Raw genomic sequence first — 17417 nt, forward strand, 5'->3', positions numbered from 1 at the left:
AGTGTAGCAAAAGAGGATGTGATGTCAGTAAGAAAGTCTTTTGCATATAATCCATGAATTAATAATTACAATAATCAAAATAATTAGGAAAGTAATATGAAATAAATTTGAGAGGTCCTTGACTGTCCCAGCTGATAATCCACTAAACATTTTAATTTTATTCACTGAAATAAAAATAAGAGTTTTAAACCTCAAAGCAGATGTGGGGTTTTTGTTTGTTTTTGTAACAACAATTGGCCAGTTAATAATGAGAGCTTTTCCAGCCTTTTACCCATCTCTAACCCTTCTGTGATCTTTGATTCAGATGATGCCAAACATGCCATCTTTCTTCCTCATTATCTCTCTCTCACACACACAATTCTGACAAAGTGGGGTCAGGACCATTGACTACACCATCAGTTAGTCTTTGTTCCTGTCCTCACTCTCTTACTGTCCCTCGCTGTGTTGTTATGCCTTTGTCCTTTTCTTCTTTCTCTCTGATCTATGTCCTACAGCTCAATCTCCTCCAACATTCTCCTGCAGGCTGACTTCAATTCCCCTAAACAGATACCATCAGATCAGAGGAGAAAGCTTGGTTTCTTGATGTCTTTCTTCACATGCACCCACAAACACACACCCACACACACATACCATAGTGACTCAGTGGGTTGACAGATATGGGGGGACAATAAAACAGTTTGTAATGGAGGTAATATGATTTAAAATACTATCTATTAGCTCCGATGGGCCTGTCAGGTGTGCGTATATGTGTGCGGGAGATAAAACAATGAAGATGGCAGAGAGAATATAGAGCTGAACGTCTAAATCACAACGCTCTCGCACACACAGTACAATTCATCCCATTAGACAACACGGATCTAAACCTTATATCGACCCTGCGAAAATGAATATATAGACACACGCATACAAATACAGTAAACTGTACACTATGCCAATAAAATGTCAGATCCATATGTCACATGAACACTTCTGATAAAAATGAATATACTGGGAGACCTGTTGTACATATCTCACAGTTAATAATTTTACAGAAGCCCTGCACACAAAATTCAAACATACTGAATAACTTTTCTCTGGAGACAGTATGCACTCTAAATACATGGCCACGTTCAAATTCAATAGAACACACCTGCACTTCATATTCATTTGAATGTAAAGTTTATTACTATATTAAGTATTAGCTTGTTCTCGCTCTAGAACTGCATATGTCTTACTTATCTCCATTACATGCAAAGATATATATTTGTTTGGAAAGTGGTAGGGACCACTCATTCATTGCTCTCAGACAATGGTTTAGAAGTCTTTTTCTTTCAGCTGCTCCCATTAGGGGTCGCTGTAGTGTATCATCTGCCTCCATCTCACCCTATCCCTACAATCCTACTTTGACACACCAACCGTCTGCATGTCCTCCTTCACTGCGTCCATTAATCTTCTCTGAAGTCTTCCACTTTTCCTCCTGCCTGGCAACCCCGGTCGGCATCCTTTTCTCCGATATCCGCACTACCACCGCTCTGCAAAACCAGACCAAGCCATCTCAACTTTTCATCTCGAACTTTGTCAAGAACAAAAAGCAAAATAAATAGATAATTCCTTTCTTGACGTTCAGTCCGTTTTTTAATTAAATACATATTATAATTTTTTTATTCCACCTTTGTTTTACTTGAAATTGTCTTTAATCTCTTTTTTATTTTGCAGTTGTTTTACTTATTGCGTTTCATCCATATTAGGAATCACCCATCTGTAGAGCATAGTTGTACGTCTCTAACCCATATAAAATACAGAAAAAGAGTTTGATTGATTTTAAAATATGTGGTATTCCAGCCAGTTAGGAAATAATTCAAAATGTTTGGTCAATTTTGGTCTTGTTGAACCATTCACCCTCTCAACACAGATAAGAGAGAAAATGGTTCAACTCTGAGGGACCCAACTGGTGAGTAAAAGGGGGGAAAATACAGAGCCATAAGCATCAGCCACTCAGATAGCCTTTAGATGGAGTAAAAACCTCGAGGCGAGCAGAGAAGATAGAAGACATATCAACATGGACAGAGAAAATAAAGGAGCTGGGAAAAACAGAGCAGTGTTTGCAGAATCCAATTGAGCTGACACTTTTTCAGCCACACACCATTTTCTGTTGTTTACAGCTTTATGAGTGGCTGACCCCAGTGTGTTTGTGTTCCCGTGGCTGTGTGAGTACGGCTGAGTGGCTTACCTGTGCATGTTTGCGTGTGTGTGGTTGATTGAGGTTGATAGATGTTGACAGCTGCGGAGAATCACTTTCCTGTTGGTAAAACACCATATTGACCCTGTAGCCCCACCGAAGGCAGAGGTTAGCTATGCTGAAGCCCAGCAAGCAGAGTGGGAATGACATCCAGTTGGGGGCTGAAGGTTGCACTTGAACCCACAGCATTACACTGGCAAACAAGGCACCCTGGATACTGACTGCTATCCAAAAACTCACATGCATCGGGGCAATGCAATATCTGGGACAAGTGCCCAGACTCTGCTGTTCCCATGTTGTAGGTCAGCATTACAGGTCAAGAGCAGTATTGAAACTAGCAAGAATGTAAAAGAATATTGTTGTCTGTGGGGTTTTAAGAGTTCCATTATTTATTTAATTTTTACAGTAGATCAAGTTTGTAGTTTGCAAGTCTCATTTGTAATGAGAATTATTAGCTTTTTTTTTTGCTGGGTAGAGCAAGTCATCTACTAAGCAGGTTGGTGATTTGATCCCTGGCTGCTCCAGTCTGCTTGTCAAATTATCTGTGCTCAGTATATTAAACCCAGAGTTTCCCGATGCAATGGAAAGCACTTAGACATCGAGGGAGAAGTGCTTGCATGAATGGCTGAAAGAGGCTTTTCACAAGCTTCGTATATGTGGTCTGGAACCAGACCATTTATGATTGTTATATTAACTGTGTTTCCATGACTGGCTGGCAACCACATGCAGAAGGAATTTGTTTAAGCTAAGTGGGCATACCTGACTGATACACTGAATTTTAATATTAGGAACAAATATGGTGTTATAGGAACTAATTTGAACTTGAACTTGTGTAAATGAAACTGTTTTTTATTCAAGTCTTATTAAATGTTACTGTCCTTCATATCATATCAGCTTGACAATAAAGCGCCACAGAAATGATGTCTTTGCAGTGATTGCTTCTAAATTATGGAATTTTTTTATCATTTATTCTTTAAAGCAACGTCAGTTCTAAATGTGTTTCTACAGTGAAGACCTCTATCTTAAAGCACTGAAACAGGTGTATGATAAACGCAATGTGGGCCAAGAATGCAGAACTCGATAGGCAGAATTAAACCAATTCAATCACAGCTTTATTAATGCTGAGGGGGGGAAAAGAACAGTAACCGAGAGGCTAACCAAACTGTTAAAATAGACTGAGGACTAAATAGAAACACACACACCATGAGGGAGATGCAGACTATATATAAAGAGGAGGGTGATACATACAGCTGAACTGAATCGCAGCTAACAAGACAAAGGAAGCAAAACTCAATATTCAAATAATGAAAACTCAGAGGCACTAGGAAAAACACAGCTCAAGAATAACTAATACAGAAAGCTAATACAGCACCAGAACATAAGTTACATATAATTTCCAATGAAAAGAACAAACCAGAAGTCTATGACTAACTCAAAAACCGGCTCAAAGAACCAGGACCATGACACTTTCATTTAGGACCGGCATGTGCTCTGCTGGGCTCTGAAACGCATTCTTTTCTGCTCCTTGTCCTGTGCAATAATGGTTAAATCTGCAATGAGCAAACCTTCTTTACACCTGATGTTGAAACAGTTACATAACAAAGTTGCATGATTTACTGTTTATTCAGGAAATATAAAGTTGGAGGCTGAAGTTTACAGATTGGTTGGTTTAACAGCTGCTTCCGAGGGCGGTCTGAACAGAACCCATTTAACTCTTCGGTAATGGAAGTCAAACCCCATGACTCCCAGGTATCATGTATATGTATGTGCAATCCCAGAGTGCTCCTGGAAATAACTATTTGTTATTCACCTATTTCAAGGTAAAAACACATCAAGATGACATCTGTTGTGGTCCTGGAGTGAAACAGCCAGCCCAGTGACAGGCTGCTGTGGGGGCCACTTTAATTCATGTTGCTGCTTGGTTGTGTTTGGCCACACTGACTTAATAACAAGGTTGGTCAGCTAGCAGGACCCTGCTGTCCTCCATGTTTCTGTCTCACAGATTCCAGCCAAGGCTGCTGGGCACGCTTGTGTAGGTGAAGGGTTATTCACAGAAGGCAGGCTGTAATTTAAAACAACTAGAGCAAATCTCTCTCTCTCTTTCTCTCGCACTCTTTGTTTCATTTGCTTGCCCTCTCACCACACCCTATTTATTACACAGACTAGCAGGCAGCTGATTGGTGGAGATTACAAAAACATCCTACCTGTCTCAGAAGCACCCTGCCAACCCTGCGTGTGTGTGTGTGTGTGTGTGTGTGTGTGTGTGTGTGTGTGTGTGTGTGTGTGTGTGTGTGTGTGTGTGTGTGCGTGCGTGCGTGTGTGTGTGTGTGTGTGTGTGTGTGTGTGTGTGTGTGTGTATTTCCGAGTCAAGGTCAGTCATGCTCCATCACCCAAAGTGACCGCTGGGAGTATGTCCTTTAACCACTCTCTCCTCCCATTGCTCTGTCCCCTTTCCTGTTTCCTTCTCTGTGATTCGTCTCTTCCTCTGTCTTCTTTTCTCTTCACTGTCTTGATTTGCTCATTGTCTGTTTTAAAGACAGAGTCATTCTAAAGAAAAGGTTGTCAGGCCAAAGCATAATTAAATGTTACAAGTTGTATCTTGCAACTGGATGTACTAAAAAGTTTAACCACGTATAGCCAGCAGGATGTGCTAAAGCACCACTGCCCAGTTCATTATTGTTAAAAGCCATGGGGTACTACTCGTCAGCAAATTACTGAGAGCAAGGTGCACTGCTACAGTACTATGATTTTTTTTTTAAGATAATATGTAAGGAAAGATTTTTAAATTAGATTCTGGATTTAACAGAGAGCCAATGTAGGAGAAATCTGCTCTCTCTTTCTAGTCCCTGTCAGGACTCTTGTTGCAGCACTTTGGATTAACTGAAAGGTTTTCAGGGACTTTTTAGGACGTTCTGATAATAATGAATTACAGTCGTCCAGCCTGGAAGTTATAAATGCATGAACTAGTTTAGTGTCACCCCAAGACAGAGTGTTTCTAATTTTAGAGATATTGTGCAAATACAGGAAAGCCCACTTGCATATTTGTTTGATATGCACATTGAAGGACACATGTTGGTCAAACACGACCCCATAACTCTTCACAGCATTACTGAATGCCAAGCTAATCAGAATCTGGTTAGACACCATGTTTCTTAGAGTTTGTGGGAGGGCTACAATAACCGCAGTTGTGTCTGAATGTAATGAAAATTAAACTGATAAAAAAGGATCTAAATAACCATAGAAACAATAAACAAAGCAGGATGGGAGTGATTCTGCTGCAGGTAAGCCAGCAGGACCAGCTCCGGTGGCACAGAGTGAAAATGAGAGTGAAGAGGAACAAGTAATAGATGATGACACCCTGTCTCAATTTTTAGGTATTGTGTCACAGGATGATAAACAGTATTACTCATTATTAGAGATCAATACATTTCTGGATTATACATTTGGCAGACTGAGTGTTAAAGTTGCAGGCTTCTTTCCTGATGTAGGCTCATTAACTCAATATTGAAAATCAGAAGGAAGGTAGTGTGCGAGCTGCTTAGGAAACATATTTTGGTTAAAAGGATGCTGATGAAACTAAGGAAGGAAATAAAAAGAGGAAAACCTCTTTAAAAGCACAACAATAAAACATGGGGGATACACAGAGGCTCTCTTTCTCTTGGAACTGATTTATCATTCTGTCTCTTGCCTTCTTGCTACTCCTTATGGACGGCATGTGAATAGGAACATTAAATATGAATGGAGGAAGAAATCAAATTAAGCAGGGAATCGTAACTGAGTTGATAAAAAACAAGAAACAAACAGCTCTGTTGGTAATACTGGTGAATGAGAAATGGCTTGTTAAGGGTCTGTGTTTTTTTAGGTAATGGTACAAAAGTGTTGCTGTTCTTATATGTAAACTTATTCATTCTGAATTAAAGGAAGGCAGGATTTAGTACAGGATGTACCCTTTGTTTTTATATGCTCATTATGGCATGTTGATTCTGTCACTGTCTCAGACTTTTTAAAAAGTTAAACAGTAAACTCAAGCAGTTCAGCTCTTTTATAATAGTAGGCGGGGACTGGAACTGCACTTCAGACTTTGTAGTTGACACAGAGGAAACCCACCCACGTTCCTTCACACATTTAGACATCAGTCAAGGTGTAAAGGTGGCCAGGTTAGTCTAATTAACAAGAGGTTGATTAATTCTATTCAATTTTATTTATATAGCACCACATCATAACAACAGTCGCTTAAAGGCACTTTATATTGTAAGGTAGACTATACAATAATACATACAGAGAAAAACCCAACAATCATATGATTGGGTCAAGAGTATCATCTGTTGGCTTCTCAGATCATCACGCAGTGTAGTAGATATCTCTAATACATCTCTACTGACAATTTAATATTCAATTGGTTCATGACAGGATTTTTTGTCAAGATTTTAGTCTTTTTTGGAGGAAAAATCACTTTAAGTCACTTACTAAGTGGTGGGAAATGGGGAAAACTCAATCTATATGCTGCAGAAAGGAACAGTACACAGGTGAATGTAGCCTGGGAAATGGTTAGCCACACAGGACACAGTTACTGGGGTAATGTGCAGCTTTTATTGTCAATGGCAACTGAATAAACAAAAAATGTCTATCGACCTTTACTTTTGTCGAACAGCAGCCATATGGACTTGTACTGAACATCAACAGCATGAGAGGTAAGGTGGCAAAGTAACAGAATAAACGATTAAAAAACAAGCTGTGCCAGTACAATACGAGGAATAAAGGAAATGAAATAAAATAGAAAACACAAAAATACGGCAGTGGCCTCTGTCTGTGCAGAACCAAATACAAAGAGCTAAATCACACAAGGCTCCTTTAAAAAATGTGGAAGTGCTATATACATTTTCTATAAACACTTACATTCCACAGCAATCTCAGCTCACAGGAATACTGGAGCACACAGACGATCTCGCAACTTATCCCTCGCATGCAGAAAATGGCCGTTCAAAAAACAATATGCAACTACACAAACCAATAAAATTAACAGCTTCAAGTGCACACAACAGATAACAAAAGAAATAGCACAAGCAATAACATTAAATTACTCAATAACATTGTTGTCTTAACATACATGGAAACAAAGAAACGACATTTTAAGACCACTTAAATGGATGTTTGGTTAACTGAAGTGGAAAACATTATTATTAATTTACCACTCGGCTACAGAAAGGGACATTTTTTTGAGGATGAGGATGAGATCAACAGTGGGAAGGAGAACATACCTAAACTAGGGAGGAGGGCGAGAAGGCTTTAAGTATTTAGCTTTAAGAAAAAGCAAAGGGTGTTTTAGTTAGAAACAGCATATCTTCCATTGGTGGCGTTGTTGCCCCAACTACATACTTTTTTAATTTAGAAAAAAAAAAAGGTAAGCATCATAATTTTAAGTTTTCCAATGACAACCAACCCAGCACAGAACTTTTTCAAGCCCAAGCTGGATGAGACCTCGCCAACTCCCCGCTGCTGGCCGCAAAGGATTACCGCTCACTCGCAGGAGAAGCGAATCGCATTCTCCTGGCTACCAGGAGCTTCAGCATCCAGGCGATAGTTCCCAACTCACTGACGGCATCTCCCGCGCCCCCACCAATTCTCCTGGGGGCCTCCGACTCATTGATGGTGGCTGGGATCGTGGCACGGCAGCACAGTGGAAAAGGGCGTGTTTTTACCATCAACGTGACAACGCCATGCCGCCTTTGCAGTTTTAAGGCCCAGGGAAACAAGCCCACCAGCGCTCCATAGTGGTGGCGACCGCTGGCGATAAGGAAAAGCTGCTCTTCATACAGGACTTATCCTTGGGGAGGCATTTTCTGGTTGACCCAGGCTCCCACAAGAGCCTCAGGAACTCTTGTGTCGTCTTTGCAGACGTCCACAATGGTACATTATTAAATCTTTTTAAAAAATTGTAGATTTCCCGCATATCACCAGAGAGAGCCCAAGTACCACTATTGGTACGCGTACCACAGTTTGAGGACCACTGGTATAGCCAGTTAGTGCCCAATTGTCTAGATGGACACCTATCTACCTACAGAGGCAGATGGTTGTTGAGCCTCATTATCTACTGGCACAGTAAATACAGCAGAAACTGGTTACCTTTTCAGGAGCAGTTACCACTGGCTCAAATCTTCAGTACTGTTCTAATCTCTGTCTGAAGGCGGACAGGGACTGACTGATATAGGGAGTTGCATTACACCTTATCGTCTTCCGACTGCTCAGTGTTTCTTATACTGCAAACCACAGATGTGGTCTGAAACGCGCAACGTAGGGTAGGGTTGGAAACTTTGGTTATGACAAGCAAGAACCAAAATGTTAATTGTTGAAAGAGACTGGTCTGAGTTGTATTGCAGCTGGGAAGAAGAACCCCTGTTTTACAACCCTCTCATTCAATCTAACTTCTAGAAGCATGCAAGTAGTCCTAGCAACAACTGGACTGATAAAGCTGGCAGTGTTAAGATTGGAAGGGTAGTGCCTTTGCACCATTTTACATCAGTGCTACATTAGAGGGAGCAAAGGTGGATGGAGAACACCAGAGATGACAGATTTTCCTAAAGCCCTGAAGAAATCCTTATATGTTCTCAGAGCTTTGACAGGTGGTGTTTCAGAATTGAGGTGGTATGGTGCTTTTGCAACAGGTTCTTCTCGTAGAGGCAGCTGGAGGTCCTTGTGCAAACCTCCCATAGAGAAATGCAGTGCAGATCTGCAGTGGAGCGTGGTGGTGGTACATATAGACCAAAGAGTAGAGCCTAACTGTGTTTTCTGGTCAAGCTGAGGAGACCCTCCAACATTTGTGGGTTGGATGTCCTAGCCTCGTTCCTCTCTTTACATCACTAGAGTAGTGGTTGGCTGGGTATGGACAGGTATTGGACAATTCAGTTTTCATTTATGGCTTGGTTTATCGTCTGTGGTCTGCGGTGGCAGACGTGTGGTGAGTGTGAGGGAGGACCCAGACGCTGGCACTGGCTTAGATGTGAGCGAGCTTTATTAACATACACTGGAGGCACAAACAGAAACACGGTGAACAAAACAAAACCTAAAGGTGACCTAAACTGGGAATGGCTAACAAAACGAACCTGAACCGACGGCTCTGGAGAAACGCAGGGAAGAAACACGGACGGACCAGCAACGAACATGAGTGAACACACACTATAAATACACAGAAGGGAACGAGGAAACTACACACAGGAGGGAGGCACAGCTGATTGTGATCGACAAGACGAGACAGGGGCAACGCAAACTGAACACTGGCATAAGACACAGACTTTCACAATAAAACAGGAAACTCAAAACACAAGCAAAGACACAGACTCAGAGATGCGGGCTTTACACAGAGACCCGACTACAGTAGAGGGGATACACAGGTAGGGATGACACAGAACAGAGGGAGCACCGAATTAACGCTGGGAGGTCAGATAACAAAACCTAAAAATCAGAACTCAGGAAGAGAAACACTAGGACAGAAACCCAAAACACAAACAGTCACAAACCATGATGAAATCAAAAGTAAAAGTACAAAAACACTGGGTCACCGTCCCAGGACCATAACATCGTCTGCTATAACCTGACTGTTCTTTCACTGGACACCAACAAAGAGAAGCAAACAGAGCACATTGTACTGAAACACACATATACATCAAAGACAGAGGTCTACCTCAGTGCCAGACAGTAAAGTAGACCTTCAGCAGAATAGTTGACTAGCAATGTGTGAAACTGTGTGTTTAACACAATTTTCATTGCTGTGAAAGTCACTTGCCACCATGTTGTCTCCTAAACTTTCTGCCTCTTTATGTTATTAAAACTCATTGGCTGCTAACAGCTGTACACATTTACAAGTCTGTGACTGAAAGTTGCTGGTTTGATTCGATTCGATGTGTTAGCCCACGTATGCCGCCTGCTGTATGTCTTCATTTGGGCATGTGTGAGATTACATGCAAACTTGACTTTCTGGCCTTCGTGTCACCACACTTCAGTTCTTCTTATGAGCAATTGACTGGCTCTCTATTGATTTCCGCACAATGTATCTCACAAATCATTTGTCTGTCGATCAATAGAGAAATCTCCCGGAAAATTCATATTGGGAAGGTGCGTGTGCTTTCTGCCTGGCTGCTGAATGGGAGCTATTGAATGTTTAGTTGATTAATCGGGTTAGTTTAAATTTGACCATGGCTAGCTCTATTAAAACTGTGGCTGGTGTAAATCAAGATGCTGCTGTTTGTGATTGAAATGAGCTGAGCTCTGCACACCCAGCTGCTGAGGATAAATCAGAAGTTGGGTTTTCATATTTATTTTATTTCAGTAATAACCAGTAATAACTGGAAGCAAATCTGGCAAACCCAAGGTCTTTGTTATGATGGATAATTCACCTTTGATAGACTGAATATGATATGAATATCTCTTCTTCTATTCTATGTATATTAAAGGTAGACCGGTATTTGTGGCTCATACTGTCCTAATATTAAAAATCGGACATAGTTCGTCAATATTGTGGTCTGCTCACCACTGATTTGATGGGAATGATGCAGTGTGACTGATTATGTATTTATTGAACAGATCAATACAATGCAGATTGTCTGTAAGACACCCTTAACTTCCACTGATTGTCAAAGGAAAGTTTGATGATTAGTGTGTAAAGGCAGTTATCTCCGGTAAATATACTCCTTGGAGCTGGTGACAGATATATGAGACAGAGTAGTCCATGGGGCAGCCCAACCTTGATCTTACTGTGACCCACACTAAGCAGAGGGGTCCACAGTGAGGCCACTGTAGGACTGCAACATGTATGCTCCCACTCTAGATGTGGACTGAGGCCCCACTTGGGCCCCACAGTGCAATGCCCAGATGTGCCCCACATTTCATGCACGTACCAGGGCTCACATTAGGCTGGACACCCAAGCCCCATGGTGCAGTAAACATGTGCCCCACATTTCACGCTACTACTGGGGCTCACAGTGGGCTGTACACCTGTCCCATGGTACATTACTGACATCAACTGGTGTAGAGTGTGACCTGGAAACGCCACGTGCAAAAGAAAAAAGCAACTTTCAGCTACTCCCTAATTCAAAAGGAGTCACCACAGCGAGTGCTACCACATATTTGATTTGGCAGGTTTTTACAACAGATGCCTTTGTTTACAGTATGGAGCCTTTCACAGACACACACAAAGGAAACGTAGTGTAAAGAAAAATCAACTCAGATTTAATTAGACAAGTTAGTCTGTCTTGAAAATATGGCCTCATACCTTTCACTACCCAAGTTCTTTGACTAATGTATCTATAAGATCCAGTTTTGCTTGCATTGTACTGAAGGTTTGAATCAGTCATCTCCTGACATTAGTTAGTGTATTGTTGAACCCTCAAACAAAGTATTTTCATTATCTGTATCGTAATAGCTTTTGAGTGCATGCAGTCTGCCTCATTTTCTCAGATTGATGGGTTGCTCATCATGTCTGGCTTTAAAAGAAGTTACAGTACTAGTACAAATAAGGCTCCATCATATCTCACAGAACTCATAGAGGTCCTCATAAAGGACTCTTCATTCTCTGAACGCAGACTTTTGATTTCTAGCATCTTTAAGTAAAATGCAAGACAGGGCCCAATTTGAAAACTTCTCCTTTTTCATAAAGCAATAGTTAGGGCTATATCAGGTGACCCTGAACCACCCCTTAGGTATCCAGCAATAGGACTGTGAGGATCTGTGTGAGGAAAGTGAAGTTCTTGGAGAAGGTACAAGATTCAAACCCAAAACCTTAAGATGGATGTCAGATAAAGAATTAAACTTCAGCGAGCTGAATGTGGAAGTCTTCATGGACTACAGTACTGTGGAAGAGTCTCGAGAACGACACAAGAAATCATTTGTGCCCGTTCAACTCAACCATCTAATGCACAGTAAAATAGTTACACCCTTTTGCTCTACTGTGAAAATAACAGATAACAAAATGTTACATTTTAGAGTAAAATGTAAACCTTATATATGCCAGGTGTCTCTTGGAAATTAGATTTTTAATCTCAATGAGATTTTTTTACCTGGATAAATAAAGGACTAAATAAAAAAAAATAAAATAAAAAAATTCACCTCTGTAATATTCTGGATATTTATAATTGAGCTTTTTGTATATATTAGAACTATTTCTTATATTTTGTAATACAATATGTTGTATTATTTAATTTAGTTCAGTTTGTTGCTGTTATTTTCTTGCAGCGACTATAACTGCATAATTTCCTTAGGGATTAATAGATTAAAAGTATTCTAGTTCTAATGCCTCCCATTTCCCCAAGAGTAATAATTTCTTAGATTTCTTTTTAAGTTATCTTGAATAATAATAGTTCTACAAGCTTTCTGAAGGTGTTTCCAACATAAATTGCTTTTTTCACTTTCATTTTAAGAGGAATGTTTTTTCTTTTAATGTAATACATTTTTCAAGCTTAAACCAAACCCAAGGGAAGGACCAGTGTTGTGTCGACACATGAAAGACAACACAGGAAAGAACTGATTTTAGTTAAATTTACAAAAATGACAAAAAGGTGATTCTCAAATCCATAAGAAATGCAGTGAGCCCTTTGGTGTATCCACCTCCTTGTTGGCCCATCAGACATGAGAAGTTATTACAAGAAGTTATTATTAAGGAAGTGATGCAAAGGAAAAAATTCAAATTAGAAGTCATTCGTTTCAAATGATCAATATGTATTGTGGAGGTCACGAGAGAGGTAGAGTGATGTGCAGAGCTGTAGTAGCTACTTAAGTATAAAACTGATGAACCATGGGGCCACGGGGTGAATTAAGACGAGAGGTGATAATCAGTGAAAAAACTACGTATTCAGTCTTTGTTTTGAGAATGTTGACAGAGAAGGCCAGAAGGACTGCACTCGACCTTTGTGTCATCGTGACACCCTATTATAGAGAAAGCACAGGGGGTCAAGAGAGGAACGTATGTACTGCATGAGGAAGCCAGGAGCGGCAGAGAATTAAATCCAGTTCTATTTATACAGCACCAAATCACAGAAAATTGCAGGTACTTTAAGGTAAGGTAAGGTAAAGACCTATAATAACACAAAGAAAACCCCAACAATCAGACAACCTCATGCAAGCAAGCATTTTTAAGGACATTGTTTGGCAGTTTATGGACACACTGCACACCATGTTGATATATACCAAATAGGTCAGCTAATATCCATCCATCCATCTTCTTCCACTTATCCGGGGCAAGACCGTGGGGGCAGCAGCCTAAGCAGGGAAGCCCAGACCTCCCTCTCCCCGACCACCTCCAGCTTGTCTGGTGGAACATCCACCCATTCCCAGGCCAGCCGAGAGACAGAATCTCTCCCGTGTGTCCTGGGTCTGTCCCGGGGCCTCCTTCCAGTGGGACATGCCTGGAATACCTCACCCAGGAGGCATCCTTGTCAGATATCTGAACCACCTCAACTGGCTCCTTTCGATGTGGAGGAGCAGCGGCGCTACTCTGAGCCCCTCCCAGATGGCCGAACTTCTCACCCTATCTCTAAGGGAGAGGCCAGCCACCCTTGGAGGAAGAGTATAATACCGGTATATAAAATATGCCCTTTTAACAGCAAGAAACCTAGTGAGCGAAAAAAGAGATGAGTGAAGAAGAAACACTCACTGCATCATAACGAAGCACCCAGCAGCCTAGACCTATTGCTGCTTAATGAGGGGATCAGGATAACCTGATCCAGTCCTTCTATATCATTTATCAAAAATAAACAGTTTATATATTTATATATCTGATCTTCTCCATATGTACTCACCCCCTCGTACACTCTACTCTTCTTCAGCTTCCCTTCTGTCTGTTCCACCTGCTCCCATGACTTCCATGGGACTCAGAGCCTTTAGTTGTTCTGCCCCAAGACTTTGGATGCACATACTTCCCCATGATTCCATCTTAGTCTGTTTTTACCTTGTTTAGCTTTTATACTTTCATGCTTGTTTTTTTTATTTACCTTGTTTTTATTTGTTTTTATTTATTTATTTACTTTTTGTACTATTGTAAGGTTACCTTGGTATTATTATTATTATTATTATTATTATTATTATTATTATATATGATTTTTAGAGCCAAGAACAATAACCTCAGTTTTATCTGAAAATAAATGTGAAAAGCAGAAGCAGAAAATTATTAGGTCATCCAGGTCTTGAGGTCTTTAAGACATTCCTGCAGTTTATCTAATTGGTTTGTGTTATCTGGCTTCATGGAGCAATAAAGTTGGGTATCATCTGCATAGTAGTAAAAATATATGCTATGCCTTCTGATGGGAACATGTATAAGGTAAGCAGAGTTGGTCCAAGCGCAGAACTCTTAGTGTGTGAAGAGGACTCTCCATTTACATGACCAAACTGGAGTTTATTAGATAGACATGATACAAACCACTGCAGTGCAGTACCTTTAAACCTACGGCATGTTCTAATCGCTGTAATAAACTATTATGGTCAAATGCTGCACTGAGCTCTACTAGACCTTAGTTAAGGCAGCTGAGTCAAGTGCCAGCTTGAGGGCCTGTTCAAAGCCAATTCATTGAGATGGGTTTGGGACCATATTTAATATTAAAAATGCTTGCTGGTCCTTGTTGGGATTCTTATTTCTAAGTCTGAAAACAGAGTTGTCTCTGTGACATTTATTTATTTATTTTACCCAAGGCCAATACCCTTACAATGAACCATCCTCTGACCTTTGTTGCAAGACAGTGACGATTCTGTCTTTTAATAAAGGTCAAATACACACTGAGCAGGTATATGACGGTGTACCTTGATGAAGGGCATATGGCTGGTGTTTTAATTTGAAGAGCAGATAACATGATGTTATCAGGACTGAGAGATGACAGACTGACAGACAGATGCAGGAAGGTGGAGAGAACAAGATGTCCAGATAATGTTAATATTCCAATTGCTGCACTTTACTGTTCTGCTTCATTTTCGCTTAGTTTTGTCTTTATAAAAGACAGATGGGAGGTTGTGTGAGGTCCTGTTTCTAAAGTAGGAATCCACAAGTTTAGTGTACTCATTTACAGAAATACAGAAGGAAAATCTGAACTGCTGAGATACAGTTTCTCATGTGTTTATGCACCTGTGAAGGACACTGGTAGCAGGGAAGGCGGGAGGGCTCGTGTTTGAAGGCAGAGAAGACAGTAGAAAAGATGACCTGATGAGAGATACACAGATAATTGAGCAGATAGATGGAGACATAGACACAGAGACGTGCAGACTGAGAGGATTAGAGAAGTAGAGGTGGAGCTGTGCAGCACCTTGACATGATACACTAGAAACACATAGATATACGCGCTTTGTATAGGGAGTTAAAGACATTCATAGGCAGGTATCTGTGAAATACAGCAGATTTGTAGCTCAGGACACAGTGGGACAAACACATCGAAGGGCACCTACAGCCCAGGTTTTGCAGTGGCATTTCTTTTTAAGCTGCACTTTACTCTAAAATCCACTAGATGTCTCTGCATAGCCACTTATTAACAGACAAAACTGTATGTAAAACACGGACGTAGTTGCCAGATTTCAAAAGTTAAGCCAGTTAAGTAAATGAAACATCCTTTGTTGGGGAGGTTCAAGTTTGAGGAAGTTTTTGTCGTTGTCATTGTGAAGAATATGTTATTTGAATGTCTGCATATAGTTTATAGGTAATCAGTTTAACATTAACTAACACTGAAGATTCCACAGGAGTCATGACTGAAACATTACTTTCAAACTATATTAGAAACCTGGATATTCTTTGGTTGTCTGGAAGGACTTTGCTGAGACCTACGAGTTCTGTCCAGGGGGTCTGGGTCCACCTGAGGGTTTTCCTCATTCTCATATAGTTTTAATGAAGACACAGTTTTTATGTATGAGCACAAAGCTGACAACACGAAGCAAAGATAAAACCATTCTAATGAGACTTCAAGTATTGAAGCACCCTTAATTATAGTTTGCTTAGGTAAATTAACTTGAATAAGCTGTTGTGGACCAGGAAGCTCAGATTTGCTGATCTCAGAGTAATTCAACTCAGAATTCATTTTCCGGAGTGTCTTAAAATTCAGAGTTTGATGAACATGTTTAATGGAAGAGCTTAGGTTGCAAAAAATGATTTGCTTTGTTATGTTAACTAGTTATTGTGGAGAGTAAAATCACAGTGATTCAGTGGTCATTAAATTGTGTGCAAATTTGGCAAGATGATGATAAGTCATTACACACTGCTCTCCCCTATATTAGCCGGTTTTACAAGTGAAGAGTGCTGGTATCAGCAATGCTAGGTCTGTATTTATTTGGTAACAGATCAGCACCAAAATTTGAGTATCACACACTATTGTGACTACAGTAATGTATTACATTACCATGTTCACTAAAACTGTAATATGGCCACAGTAACAGATGGCTAATGAACGGCTTCCATTGTCCAAATTTGGTGAGCCAAAGGGAAGGTATGCTTCATCATATTTTCTAGTCTTTGGCTTGGAAGGAAGTTGGTTTGGAAACATATTTGGCGATGCTTCATCTCCTGCTTTGCGTTTGTGTGGGAGTCCTGTCAAAAACCTGTCCATTATGTTAGCAGTTTCCAAGCATTCTCTCTTTTTTTTCCCGCTTTTCATACTGGACTAGTTTTTCTTCATCACTCTGAGACTGGATTTTTCTAATTTTGATGATATTGCATAAATGCAAGAAACAAGTCCTAAATATTTGTTTAGTATGTGCATTAAATATATATCCGAGCCAAAAACAACTTCAAGATTCCTCACAGTGTCTGAAATCCAAGGTAGTGCCATCCAGAGTAGTGATCTGGCTAGATACCGCAAGATTTTTAGGTTCAAGTACAATAACCTTAGTTTTATTTGAATTTAAGGTCATCGAGGTCTTTATGACTTTCAGACATTCCTGCAGTTTAATTGTTGTGCGTTATCATGGATAGATAAAGTGCCATGCCTTCTGCATATCAATAAACATGTATGCTATGCCTTCTAATGATGCTGCCTAAGGGAAGCATGTATAATGTAAACAGAACTGGTCCTAGCACTGAACCCTGTGGAACTCCACAATTAACCTCAGTGTGTGAAGAGGACTCTCCATTTACATGCACAAACTGGAGTCTCTTAGATAGATATGATACAAACCACGGCAGTGCAGTACCTGTAATACCTACAGCATGCTCTGATGCTGTAATAAAAAATTGTAGTCAATA

The sequence above is a fragment of the Astatotilapia calliptera genome, chromosome 2, assembly GCF_964374335.1.
Source record: "Astatotilapia calliptera chromosome 2, fAstCal68.1, whole genome shotgun sequence".
NCBI lineage: Eukaryota > Metazoa > Chordata > Actinopteri > Cichliformes > Cichlidae > Astatotilapia > Astatotilapia calliptera.